This window comes from Dipodomys spectabilis, unplaced genomic scaffold (genome assembly GCF_019054845.1).
Source record: "Dipodomys spectabilis isolate Male_0828 unplaced genomic scaffold, ASM1905484v1 ptg000173l, whole genome shotgun sequence".
Classification (NCBI taxonomy): Eukaryota; Metazoa; Chordata; class Mammalia; order Rodentia; family Heteromyidae; genus Dipodomys; species Dipodomys spectabilis.
In genome coordinates this window covers 5,548,313-5,563,364 of record NW_024870850.1, presented here as the reverse complement: position 1 = coordinate 5,563,364, position 15,052 = coordinate 5,548,313, and the positions used below count along the sequence as shown (strand labels likewise).

The window sequence follows — 15,052 nt, the reverse complement described above, 5'->3', positions numbered from 1 at the left end:
CTGAATACCAAACTAAGGAAGTAAAGAAGTTCATACAAGATCTAAAACAAAGCTTCAACAAAGAATTTGAAGCCATCAAAGATGACCAATTAGAAGGAAAAGAGAAAAAAAACAAAGTAGAAAGTCGAGACAACAGGTAAGACCATGAAGAAGATCGAATCTCGGGGATTGAAGACAGCCTAGACATTACAGAGAAAGAACATACAACCATCCAAAACAAATCCAAGAAATATGAGAGATCTATTCAACACTTGGAACACACCATCAGAAGGCCTAATCTAAGGATAATGGGTGTAGAAGAGCACCTAGAAACAGAAGTTAATGGTCTAGGAAATTTGTTTAACAGGATCCTAGCAGAGAACTTCCCAAACATGCAAAAAGATAGGCCTATTCAAATACAAGAAGCTTTTAGAACTCCAAATAGACCAGACCAGAATAGGACATCCCACCGTCACTTTATAATCCACACAGGATCAATTCAGACCAAGGAAAAGATCCTTAAACTGTCAAGGAGAAAAGATTAATCACCAATAAAGGGAAACCAATTATAATCACCTCAGATGTCTCAGCAGAGACAATCAAAGCAAGAAGAACCTGGAATTATGTATGCCATACCCTAAAAACAAACAACTATCAACCAAGAATACTGTACCCAGCTAAACTCTCCTTCATAACTGAAGGCCAAATAAAAACCTTCCATAGCAAGAAAAATTGTAACAATACATCTCCTCCAAACCAGCCCTACAAAAGATTCTTAAAGACGTCCTACACATAGAAAACCAACAAGACCACAATAAAGCCCAAGAAACTGCACCCAAACTGAGAATCCAAGAACCATAGGAAGAACCCAGATTTCACAGCACACAAGAAGGTGGATACTATGGCAGGAACTCCCAAATACCTCTCAGTCCTATCTCTTAACATTAACGGACTTAACTCTCCAATTAAGCGACATAGACTGTCTAGTTGGATTTAAAAACAAGATCCTTCTATCTGTTGCCTTCAGGAGTCACATCTTGCCCATAAAAACAAACACATTTTCAATGTGAAAGGCTGGAACAAAATCTGCCAAGCAAACGGCCCCCATAAACAGGCAGGAATTGCAATCTTAATATCGGATAAAATAGACTTCAAATTAAAATTTGTGAGAAGAAATAAAGAAGGTCGCTGCATACTAATTAAGCGATCTCTCCTTCAGGAGGATATTACAATTCTAAATATCTATTTGCCAAACAACGGAGCACTCAAATTTATCCAAAAAACACTACTTTCCCTCAAATTCCACATAGATCCAAAGACATTAATAGTTGGGATTTTAACACACCACTCTTCCCAATAGATAGATCAACTCAGCAAAAACTCAACATAGAAACTGCAGATCTAAACAACTGCATAGATCAACTAGATTTAACAGAAATCTACTGAATATTTCACCCAGCAGCATCAGTATACACGTTTTTCTCGGCAGCACATGGAACATTTTCTAAAATAGACCACATTTTAGGTCAAAAAGCAAACTTGTCCAAATTCAGAAACATTGAAGTTATACCTTGCATTCTCTCAGACCACAAGAGAACAAAATTAAAACTCAACACCAAAAGCCACCAAAGAAAGTCCGGTAACACATGGAGGCTGAACAACACACTGCTGAATCACGAGTGGGTCAAGGAAGAGATTAGAAAGGAATTTCAAATGTTTATCCTATTCAACAAAAATGAGCACACAAATTACCAGCTCCTCTGGGACACAGGAAAGGCAGTACTCGGAGGCAAGTTTATAGTTCTGTGTTCCTACATCAACAAATTGGAGAGATCTGAAACCAACAATTTAGTGAGACATCTGAACCTCCTTGAAAGAGAGCAGCAAGATAAACCTCAATCCAGTAGACTGAAAGAAATAATTAAAATTAAATCAGAATTAAATGACTTAGAATCCAAAAAAATCTATAGAAAGAATTAACAAAACAAAGAGTTGGTTCTTCGAAAAAAATTAACAAAATTGACAGACCCTTAGCAAATCTTATCAGAAAAAGAAGAGAACACACCCAAATTAATAAACTCAGAGATGAGAATGGAAACATCACCACGGAAACAACCAAGATTCAGAACTTTTTAAGGGAATACTTCTCAAAACTTTATGCTAATAAGTTTGAGAACTTGGCAGAAATGGACCTTTTCCTAGCAAATATTGACATGCCAAAAGTAAACAAAGATGAGTTAAACCATCTTAACAGGCCCATATCAAGCATTGAAATAGAAACAACAATAAGAGACCTACCAGCTACGAAAATTCCAGGACCAGATGGTTTTACAGCAGAATTCTACAAGGCCTTCGAAGCTGAGCTCACATCAATATTCCTCCAACTCTTCAATGAAATTGAAAGAGAAAGTTCACTACCGAACACATTCTATGAAGCCATCATAACCCTCATCCCAAAACCAGGCAGGGACTCATCAAAGAAAGAGAACTATAGACCCATGTCTTTGATGAACATTGATACAAAACATCTAAAGAAAATTTTGGCCAATCGACTTCAACAATTCATCCAAAAAATCATACACCATGATCAAACAGGATTCATTTCAGGGATGCAAAGGTGGTTCAATATACGTAAATCAATTAATATTATTCATCGCATCAACAGGAGCAAGAATAAGAACCACATGGTTATCTCAATAGATGCAGAAAAAGCATTCAACAAGATCCAACACCCCTTTATGATGAAGGTCTTGGAAAAATTAGGAACCCATGGAACATTCCTCAACACAAAAAAGGCTGTATATGACAAACCTACAGCCAGCATTATACTTAATGGTGAAAAACTGAAGCCATTTCCTCTTAACTCAGGAACATGACAAGGATGTCCACTCTCTCCACTTCTCTTCAACCTAGTATTAGAATGCCTAACTACAGCAGTAAGACAAGCTACAGATATACAGGGGATCCAAATAGGGAAAGAAGAAATAAAACTCTCCCTCTTTGCAGATGACATGATCTTGTATTTAAAGAATCCCATAGATTCCATTCCCAAATTACTCAAGCTGATTCAAAACTTTGGCAAAGTAGCAGGGTATAAAATTAACCCTCAAAAATCAATGGCTTTTCTGAATGCCAACAATGAGAAAAGTGGGGCTGAAATTAGGAAAGCAACTCCATTTTTAATAGCTCCACAAAAAATAAATTACCTAGGAATTATCCAAAGAAGTGAAGGACCTCTATGATGAAAACTTTAAAATCTTGCAAAAGGAAATCAAAACAGAACTTAGAAAATGGGAAAACCTCCCATGCTCCTGGATTAGAAAGATTAACATCGTGAAAATGGCAATACTTCCCAAAGCTATCTACAAATTCCATGCGATACCTATCAAAATTCCATCCTCATTCTTCAAGGAAATAGTAGAGGCAATCCAAAAATTCATATGGAACAATAAAAAACCCCGAATAGCAAAAATGCTCCTCAACAGAAAGAACACTGCTGGAGGAATATCAATACCAAATTTCAAACCCTACTATAAAGCCATAGTAATCAAAACAGCTTGGTACTGGCACAAGAACAGACCTCAGGACCAATGGAATAGAATTGAAAACCCAGAAATGAACCTACAGACCTATAGCCAACTAATCTTTGATAAGGGATCTAAAATAATAGAATGGAAGTGAGACAGCCTCTTCAGTACATGGTGCTGGCAAAATTGGTTAACTACTTGTAGAAAACTAAAGCTAGATCCTTATATATCACCCTGCACCAGAATCAACTCCAAATGGATCAAAGACCTCGAAGTCAAAGCAGACACTCTGAAAACATTACAGTATGGAATAGGAGAAACCCTAGGTCTCCTTGGCGCAGGCTGAAATTTTCTTAATAGAGACCCGGAAACACAACAAATCAAAGAAAGGTTGGACAAATGGGATTGCATGAAGTTGCAGAGCTTCTGCATAGCAAAGGACATAGCTAGCAAGATCAGTAGAAAGCCCACGGATTGGGAGAAGATCTTCACTAGCCATACAATGGACAAGAGTCTCATATCTAAAATATACTTGGAACTCAAAAAATTAAATCTCCCACAACAAATCCTCAAAGAAACAACTGCCCAATAAATAAGTGGGCTAATGACTTAAAGAGAAACTTCTCTGTAGAAGAAAGATAAACATCGTGAAAATGGCAATACTTCCATGTTAATCTTTTCTGATAAGATTTGCTAAGGGTCTGTCAATTTTGTTAATTTTTTTCGAAGAACCAACTCTTTGTTTTGCTAATTCTTTCTATAGATTTTTTTGGATTCTAAGTCATTTAATTCTGATTTAATTTTAATTATTTCTTTCAGTCTACTGGATTGAGGTTTATCTTGCTGCTCTTTTTCAAGGAGGTTCAGATGTCTCACTAAATTGATGGACAATAGACACATGAAGAAAAGCTCAACCTCCCTAGCCATAAAAGAAATGCAAATCAAAACAACATTAAGATACCACCTTTCCCCAGTTAGAATGGCAAAAATCAAGAACTCTAATAACAACAGATGCCGGACAGGATGTGGACACAAGGGAACCTTACTTCATTGTTGGTAGGATTGTTAACTTGTTCAACCGCTTTGGAAAGTAGTATGGAGGTTCCTCAACAGACTCCACATAGAGCTTCCCTATGACCCAGCAGTCCCACTTTTGGGCATTTATCCAAATGTTTACAAACAAGACCACACTGAAGCTACCAGCACAACTATGTTTATTGCAGCATTATTTACCATAGCCAAGATCTGGAACCAATCCAGATGCCCCTCAGTAGATGAATGGATCAAGAAAATGTGGTATATATACACAATGGAATTCTATGCCTCCATCAGAAAGAATGACATTGCCCCATTTGTTAGGAAATGGAAAGACTTGGAAAAAATTATATTAAGTGAAGTAAGCCAAGCCCAAAGAAACATAGGTCCCATGGTTTCCCTTATTTGCAATATCTAGTATATGTATGAGTCAAGCAGAAAAGGTCAGATATGGTGATGTTAGGAAAACTAATCCTAAGGTAGGTATTTTAAATGTTTTTTTTTTCCTACATTTGTTTCTATCGCAATTATAAAATTATTTCTTTGTTGGTTTGTTTATCCCTCCCCCACAGTATAACCCCTGATTTCACTGCATTTGATGTCTGTATAATTTGTGGAGGGGAAGGGGAAAATCGAGTCATTTATGTAAGGATACAGGTGGACCTGTTGCAACAATGAGAAGTACAAGTTGTCATGTCAAAAACGAACTTTACAACTTGGGGGGGGGAGGTTTTGGTGGGGGGGCAGGGAGGATGGGATGGGATGGGAAAGGTAAACAAAGGAGGAGGCTACAATGCTTGATAAGAAATGTACTCACTATCTTGCCCATGTAGTTGTAACCCCTCTGTACAATATTTTCACAATAAAAAAATTAAAACATGAAGCACTTAAAATTATATAAGTATAAAGAAAAAATCTACTATTAAAGGAGTTTAGGCTGTGTGTTTGTGAATTGAGCAATCAACTTCTGATTTAGGTATGCACATAATGAATGATAAAGTCTAATATTCAAAGATGGGTATGTACCTGTGGATGAGCAGAACAACAATTAAGTCACACAAATATTACCCAAAAAGAGCAAAAGGGAAAAAAGAGTAAAAAGATTACAAAAGCATACACACCTAAAACAAAAACAAGGAAAAATTTTTAAAAAAAATTTGGAAAAATTTGGAAGTAATAAGAGTTCTTTGATTTTTTTTTTTTTTTTGTCTCCTCTGTGTCCACAGCCAGTCTCTTGGTGGAGTTTCTGGTTTGCTTCTGAGTTTGGTTTTCCTGTGGCTTGACTGGGTTTTTTGTTTTGGACGTTTTGTATTATAAAAATACTGTACAGAAAGGTTTAATTACATGACCCGGGTAATAAGTACAATTACTATGGAGCATTGTTACCTCCTCCTTTGTTTTTCCCCTACCATCCCTTCTCTCCCACCTCCATAATTATTCCCATCCCCTCCCCGCCAAAGTATACCTGTTTAAGCATTTTGTTTTTTCCCTTTCCCTCTCTGAATTAGAGAATTGTATATACAAGATGCTGTGAAGATCACAGCGCCAAGCAAGATGAGCACAGAGCGGACAGCAGCAATGTTTTGGCTATCGCACGGTCCTAACTGAGCAGTCTCATCGAGAGTGGCTTCGTCCCATTGGCACTGGGGACCAGATAGAACTTCAAATATTCCAAGAATATGGAGATACAGGAGAAAATCTGGTTTGGGAAAGAGAGTATAATCGACTAATAAGGTGGATTCAGAAGCACAAGATCCCATTGGATGCTTCAGTATTTAATAACGGAACTGGAAATTGTGTTTTCCTGGTTAAACTTGCAAAACTTGGTTTATGTAATATTATTGGAATTGATTACTCTCCTGCAATTCAGCTTTCTAGAAGTACTACAAAGAATGATTATCTAACATAAAGTTGAAGGTAGAATACTTTTTGAATCTTTCCACAAAGCTTTCTGGATTTCATATTTGTGTAGAAAAAGGGACTTTTGATGCCATAAGCATTAATCCTGACAGTGCAGCTGAGAAGAGGAAGCAGTATGTGAAATCTCTCTCTGGGGTGTTGAAAGTAAATGGCTTTTTTCTAATAACCTCTTGTAATTGGACCAAGGAAGAATTGCTGGATAAATTCTGCAAAGGATTTCAATTTGGGGGGGGGGGGTTTCTGTCGTGGGGCCTGAACTCTGGGCCTGGGCGCTGTCCCTGAGCTCTTCAGCTCAAGGCTTGCGCTCTTCCACTTGAGCCACAGCGCCACTTGTGGCTTTTTTCTCTTTGCTTATGTGGTGCTGAGGAATTGAACCCAGGGCCTCAGGCATGCAAGGCAAGCACTCTACCACTGAGCCACCTTCCCAGCCCAGGATTTGAAATTTTTGAAGAGCTGCCCATACCCACTTTCAGCTTTGGAGTTAGACCTGCAAACAGTGTAACATCATTAGTTTTACAAAAAACTTGAGACTTCCTTGGACAAATTCAGATATCTTTTTAAACGAAGAGACAAAGCAAAACATTCTGTCACAGCAAATACAAGTTGAAATAAATGCTTAGTAAGTATGCAGGATATACATGTTGGAATACCTATAATGGAAAAAAAATGATCTAAAAAATATCATGAGCATATGAGTGACTGGCATTTAAAGACTGACTAAGATTAATTATGAATATTCATTTGGATTTAAGATGTAAATATTTTTATTTTTAGCTTAGTATAATGTCCTGTAATTTCTGACCAGATAAAAGCTTTAAAATAGTAAACAAATGTTCAAAAAAAAAGATACACTGAAAACAGGAGTTATACCATGGGGGAGAAACATACAAAGAAACAAAAAATCACATGGCACATTATAAATATGTTAGAAACAATATCAAGAAAGAAAAAAAAATCTATGAGAAGTACAAGTTGTCATGTCGAAAACAAACTTTACAACTTTGGTGGGGGGGGGAGATTGGGTGGGGGGGCAGGGGGAGGCTGGGAAGGGATGTGAAGGGTAAACAAAGGAGGAGGCTGCAATACTTGATAAGAAATGTACTCATTATCTTGCCCATGTAATTGTAACCCCTCTGTACAGTATGTTCACAAAAAATTAAAATTAAAATTAAAAAACAGAAAAAAATTGTGTTCTTATTTTGGTGTTCATTTACCATAGCTAAAATATGGAATAAAAGCAGATGTCCCTCAGTAGATGAATGGATCAAGAAAATGTGGTATATATACACAATGGAATTCTATGCCTCCATCAGAAAGAATGACATTACTCCATTTGTCAGGAAATGGAAAGACTTGGAAAAAGTTATATTAAGTGAAGTAAGCCAGGCCCAAAGAAACATAGTTCCATTGGTTTCCCTTATTTTCAATAACTAGTATATGTCTGAGACAAGCAGAAAAGGTCAGATAAGTTGATGTTAGACAAAATGAACCCCAAGATAAGGATTCAATTTTTTTTCTTGAGATTATTTCTACCATATTTATAACATGGTTTCTTTGTTGTTTGTATGTCCCTCCTCCACGGTATAACCCCTGCTTTCACGGTATTTTATGTTGGTATAATTTGTGGAGGGGAAGGGTTAAAAACAAATTATTTAAATAGGGATACAGGTGGACCCATTGCAAAAATGATATGTACAAGACGTTATGTCAAAAATTGAAATTTAAACTTTGGCCGGGAGGGGGGATGGAGTGAGCAGTATGGGGGTGGGGGGAAGGATGGGAAGGGATAGGAAGGGGACACAAAGGAGGAGGCAACAATGTTTGGTAAGAAATGTACTCATTGTCTCTTGCCTCCCCCATGTAATTGTAACCCCTCTGTATGGTATTTTCACAATTAAAAAAAAAAACCCAAAACATCATCTTATATGGTCATATGTACATAGCTTTTTAACTTTAGTGTTTGTCCTAGATATGTACTAGATATTGCAAATAATGGAAACCATGGGACCTATGTCTCTTTGGGTCTGGCTTACTTCAAAATATAATTTTTTCAAGTTTTTCTATTTCCCAAAAAATGAGGCGAGGTCATTCTTTCTGATAGAGGCATAGAATTCCACTTTATATCTATATCTATTTATCTGTATATATAGATACATATATGTACCTATATAGATGTATATATGTGTCTTTATATATAGATACATATATATGCATATATATATATATATACATATATATCATATTTTCTTGATCCATTAATCTATTGAGGGGCATTTGCATTGGCTTCATATCTTAGTAAATAATGTTGTGAAAAAATAGTTTTGCTGGAAGCATTGGTATGGCCCTGTTTTTGATCATTTGGGTAAATGACCAAATGTGGGATTGCAGCATCATAGGGTAGCTTTATGGGAGTCTTTTGAGGAACCTCCATATTGCTTTCCAAAGTGTTTGAAAAAGTTTACACTACCACCAACAATTCAGAAGCATTCCCTTTTGGCCACATCCCCTCCAGTATCTGTTGTTATTAGATTGCTTGATTATAGCCACTCTAACTGGGATGAGGTGGAATCTCAATATTGTTTTGATTTGTATTTCTTTTATGAGTAGGGAGGTTGAGCATTTCTTCATGTGTCTATTGGTCATTCTTATTTCCTCTTGAGAGAAGTTTCTCTTTAAGTCTTTAGCCCACTTATTTATCGGGCAGTTGTTTCTTTGGGGATTTATTGTTAGGAATTTAATTATTTTAGTTCTAAGTAAAATTTATTTTTTATATTATAGTTTTTAAAGAAGTTTTTATTGTGAAAATACTGTACAGAGGGGTTACAATCACATGAGCAAGGTAATGAGTACATTTCTTATCAAGCATTCTTGCCTCTTTGTTAGTTTACCCCCTACCCTCCTTTCCCTCCCATCTCCAAGGCTACATTCCCTCCCCTCCCTCGACCTAAACTGTAAAGTTTATTTTTTTTTGCGGGTTAAATTTATACCCTGCTACTTTGCCAAAGTTTCAAATCAAATCAGCTCATGAAATTTGGGAGTGCAGTCTGTGGGATTATTTTTTTATTGTGAAAATACTGTACAGAGGGGTTACAATTACATGGGGAAGATAATGAGTACATTTCTTATCAAGCGTTGTATTCTCATCCTTTGTTTCCCCTTCCCATTCCTGCCCTTATGCCACCCGCCCCCCACCCAATCCTTCTCTCCCCCGCAACAAAAGTTGTAAAGTTCATTTTCGACATAACGACTTGTATATCTCATTGTTGCAATGAATCCACCTGTATCCCTATTTAAACGAGGGTTAATTTTATACACTGCTGCTTTGCCAAAGTTTTGAATCAGCTTGAGTAATTTGGGAGTGGAGTCCGTGGGATTCTTTAAATACAAGGTCATGCCATCTGTAAAGAGAGAGAGTTTTACTTCATCTTTCCCTATTTCTATTCTCTTTAAGTTTACATCTTGTCTTATTGCTGTACCTGAGCATTCTAATAATAAATTGAAGAGAAGTGGAGAAAGTGGACATCATTATCTTGTTCCTGAGTTTAGAGGAAATGACTTATTTTTTCATCATTCAGTATAATGTTGGTTGTAGGTTTGTAATATACAGCCTTTTTTATACTGAGGAATGTTCCATGGATTCCTAGTTTTTCAAGAATTTCATCATAAAATTGTGTTGGATTTTGTCAGATGCTTTTTCTGCATCTACTGAGATAATCATGTGGTTCTAGTCCTTGCTCTTGTTGATATGATGAATTATATTACTTAAAACTTCTTTCTATACGAGAGCTTGATTAGCTCCCAGCTTCTCCTCTGGGTACTGCTGGCGTTTTTATGGTGTTGAAACTATGAGATATCAAAAGAGAGGTTATTTGCCTGGATTTGGTACATGTGAATTGACACTCTTAACTGTAATGCCCTCATAATTCAGTTGACAACTCAGAGACATACTCTTTTTCTGGCCATTTCTCCATTCACTTGATATGGCATCACCTCATGCAATCCAGTTGCATCATCCCAAATGACTTTCATGCAAATACTTTCTTGACACAGACTTTGGACAAATTACAACTAAGATAACTCCATCTCTGGGGTCTCACTATCTGTGTTTGGATGACATCACAGCACCTGCAGTGAAGAAAGCAAATCTGAAAACATGTTTCTAACTTGTATTTTTCTCCTTAATGCAGGGCTACTAATGCATAGCCCTTGAGAATATTCTTACACATTACTTCTGAAGACTCAGATAGACTTTAATTATAGGTAAGCTATAGTGTAGATCCCTGTTAATAAAGACACATATGCACATATACAAAGATATAAGAATATCTGTGAAATTGTGATTCTCAATTCCAGCCAGAATTTCTGCTTGGCAGATGCTGCAGTGATGTACACTTTCACTTTAATAATTCTCCTTCTCCATCTTCCCCTCCCTATCAGGTCCTTGGCTGACACTACCTGCTTTTCTACAATGAAGCAGCAAGCACACATGGATGGAGATGTAATGATAACTGGGATTATCCCTATGTACACTTTGGGAATAGATCACAGTAACAGCCATGCTTCTAGGCAAGAAGAGAACAAATTGTAAGTAATTTCAGATTTTATCTCTATTACTATTCTGAGCACATTCCATGGGTGAAGGAACTCTGGGTGTGCACATCAACCATCTCTGTCTCCTCCATACTGACCTCCATCCTTATTGCTCCAGGAGCAGCTCAGCTTCATTATTTTGCCTTCATCTCTAATAGACTGATTTTCTGTGTGTGCACAGAAAATTTTATGTGTGCACACATAGTCGTGTGCACACACACTTATACAGTCACACATTCTTAGTTTACACAAGCAGTTACTGTTCCAAACCATGTATTTTAGTATTGTTTCATGTCAGATATGCTCCACCACCCAGGGTTACAAGACAGGTCAACATTATGAAAGATTCCTTGTGGGAGAATTTTATGTTCCCAAGACTAGTTCTTGGGAATATTCTTCAAGAATATGCATATTCTTGAAGGTTTTTTTTTGTCTATAACTCAGAGTCTCACTAATAAGTAGTATACTAAAAGAAAGAGAAAAGAAAAATGATTGCACAGAACTTCAAGGAATTCTCTCAAATTATCTGATTCATATATATATATATATATATATATATATATATATATATATACACACATATGTATGTATGTATGTATGTATGTATGTGCTGGTATGAGAACTATAGCCAGAGGCAGCTGCTCACAATTGAGAGCAGAGATCTCAGGATAGGAATTACTCTCTTCTGTGCTATAGACAATAAATGGATTCATTTATATGTCGCTAATATGTTTATCTTTCTTACTTTTGTTCTGGTACTGGGAACTCAGGGCCTGTGGGCTGTTCCTGAACATTTTTGTTGAAGGCTAGTGCTCTAGCATTTGAGGCAGAGCTCCACTTCTGGCATCTTTTCCTAGTTAAATGGAGTTAAGAGTCTCACTGATATTCCTTCCCAGGCTGCCTTGAAAACATGATCCTCAGGTCTCAGCCTTATGAGTAGTTAAGAATAAAGGTGTGAAGCATTAATGTCTGGCTTAGCTTATTCTTTATATTCCACACTATTTCCCCATGTTTTGCTGAGTTTCACTCTTTAAATTTTCCAGAATATATTTTAGTACTTCTGTTAAGGTGCTAATATAGACAAGTAGAGTAATATAGTTTTAGCCGATGGATGTTTCTTTGTTAAGCCTAGATACAAATAAAGTCTGGTCTAGGTTGATAACATGTTATGTATGCTATTGACTCCAGATAGAATTTATTGACTAAAGTTTTCTTGTAGACAAAGAGCTCACTGCAGTTAGACATCAGTAGGTAAGAGATTTGACTCATGTCTATGCCCACTTAGATTAGATGATACTTGCCAATTTTGATAAAATAGGGTGCTTTTGCCAAGTATCTGGTCCAGGTTGTAGTTCCACACTTCATATCACATACTTTGATTATATTCACTCTTGTTTATAAACATTACCATATAGTGTCACACATGATTTTTCCCTCCTATATCTTTAATTTCTTCTACTCAGTTTCACTTTACTGAGATAGCCAGGAATAAACCACTAGTGATTGACTTACTTTTGACTCCTGCATGCATTTTTATCTCAAAACTGACACTATTCCACTTGAGCTACACCTCCACTTGTAGCTTTATGTTGCTTGATAGAAGATAAAATATGGCATGGACTATTCTCTGACTGTTTGCTTTGACTCAGGACCTTTAGCTGTCAGCTTCTTCTTTAGCTAGGATTTCAGGTACAAGCCACCAGTAGAGATACTTTTAATTTCTTGAAGATCTCCAAACTTTAATTTTTATATGACATTACCAAAAGTGCAAGTTTTCTCAGGGTTAATGAATAGTTAATGGGTGCCGAGTTTGTCCAAATGATTGATTATCCTTTGTTGTAATTTCTATTTCTAATTTTTTACATTTTAATATATATTTTTATTGTAAAGATATTGTACAGAGGGGTTACAGTTATATAAGTAAGGAAATGAGTACATTTCATCACAAGTTTCTATTCCTTGATTGGATTTTTTCGGGTTTTTTTTTGTATTAATATAACCTGAGCTAATTGAAGGTTCCTTTTCATAAGATTTTGTTTTGGCTTTTTAATTTCTGTGAAGGAAATAATAGAATTTTCATTTCATATGGCTAATCTCAGAATATTTATATATATTTTTTCATTTATATATTATTCTCAAGGTGATGTAAATGGAGGTTTTTTTTTTACATAAGTAATGTAGTGAATACATTTATTGTCAACTTTGTTACCCCTTTCCTCAATTTTCTCCCATTTTTCCCTTTCCCCAAAACCCCCACGAAGCTATACAGATCAGTTCCAACATTGTCATGTGAACATCACTGTTACATTTGTTGTTCCTCAGGAATTTTGATATAGATTGTACTGAATCTTCTGTACATGATTTTGCACTAGTACAGGTATTTTCACTATACTGATTCTGGCATCCAGAACAATTGAAAGTTAGGTTGATATATGGAATTTTGTTGCTTTACTTCAGTTTTATCACCTTGTTGTTCTTGCAGTATCTCCTTTTGGCTTTATTGATTGTTTCTAGTCTCTTATTTATTTTTCGTCTCTAGTTCCTTTTCATTTTCATTATTTCATTCCTTCTACTAATTTTGGTTTTATTTTTCTAGCTCCTTGAGATGCCGCGTAGGTTCTCCAATATAGCATCTCTATTCCTGATTGCAATAAAGGTTGTTACTATTACATTTCATTGCTCTTTATATATAGATATAGATTCTGATATTGTTCCAAAGTTCAGCAAACTTCTTGACATATGCTTTGAAAAACTAATCATTTAATATGTATTAATCATTTAATTACATTGAATGGTCTTAATTAAATTATATTCTTTGTTTCTGATTGAGAAACAAGACATTTCATTTAGATGTTATGGGGATATTTTCTTTCAGTGTTTTCCTTGTTAATTTCTAGCCTTACCACAGTGTGGTTTTTAGGGGAGTTCAATTTACTTTTCATAATTTTACAATCTGTCTGTTTTGTGTTGTATCCCATCTCTTCTGGAGAATGCTCAATATGTGGATGAGAGATGGATTATTCAGACATTGGGTGAAACGTTCTGTAGGTGGATGTGAGGCTCATCTAATCAAGGGTGAAATTTAATTTTGATACCTCCCCGTTTACTTGATCTAAATGTCTCTCTAGGAAATCTTCAGCTATTATTGTATGGAGGATTAGCTCGAAATCTGCTTATATAGAGCTAAGTGCTTTGACCATGAGTTAGTATACTTTACAATTGTTATGTTATCTTGTGGATCTGATTGCTTCATCATCGCAATACAAACTTGGCACATTTGGTTGTTTTGATTAAAATCTGTTTGATGATATTATAGGGAAAAATCTGCCTACTTTTCCTTTTCATTTGCGTGGACTATCTTCTTCCACTCCCTTTTCTCTTTGATGTGTTGTTTATTGCTATTATAAAGATGATGTACAGAGAGGTTACAGTTACATAAGATGAAGAGAACATTTCTTTTCGAACAATGTCACCGTTTTTCTCTCCCATCCTCACCCTCCAGTTCTATAGCTTATTTTCAACATAGGGTCTAGTGAGTAGCACTGCTGTATTTGTTGATTCTTTGTTCCACCATTTCTGTGAATCCATGGTCACAAAAACATTAATAAAGAAAAAAATCTCTTTTGTTTCCATTTCCTGGAGTTCTTTTTTGAAAAATATCATTTTTAATGATCATATAGGTATTACATCTTTGTGTTTCTCTCCTGAGTACTATCCCCTTGTTCTTACTGTGGGGAATGCCTAGAAACCTGTATAATTTATGATGTGCAAGGTTTTTTGCTGTTTTCTTTCTTTTTTTTTTTTTTACCGTTTTTCATTTACTTGTATATCTATAAGTACATTCTAGCTACTACACTCAGAGAAACCATGAAACTTCTGTTTCTCTGGGTATGGTTTACATTATTTTCTTACTCTCACTGAAGGCCATTCATTGAAAGTGAATTGAATTTCTTGGAATCAACATTTCGTTTGGACTGGAGGTTTTATTCATTCAGCCATTC

General features: G+C 35.9%; 1 pseudogene; it reads left to right on the top strand.

The window, feature by feature from the left end:
• Positions 1 to 6,304: 6,304 nt before the first annotated feature.
• On the top strand, positions 6,305 to 7,117 carry LOC122119826 (annotated as a pseudogene).
• Positions 7,118 to 15,052: the final 7,935 nt, after the last annotated feature.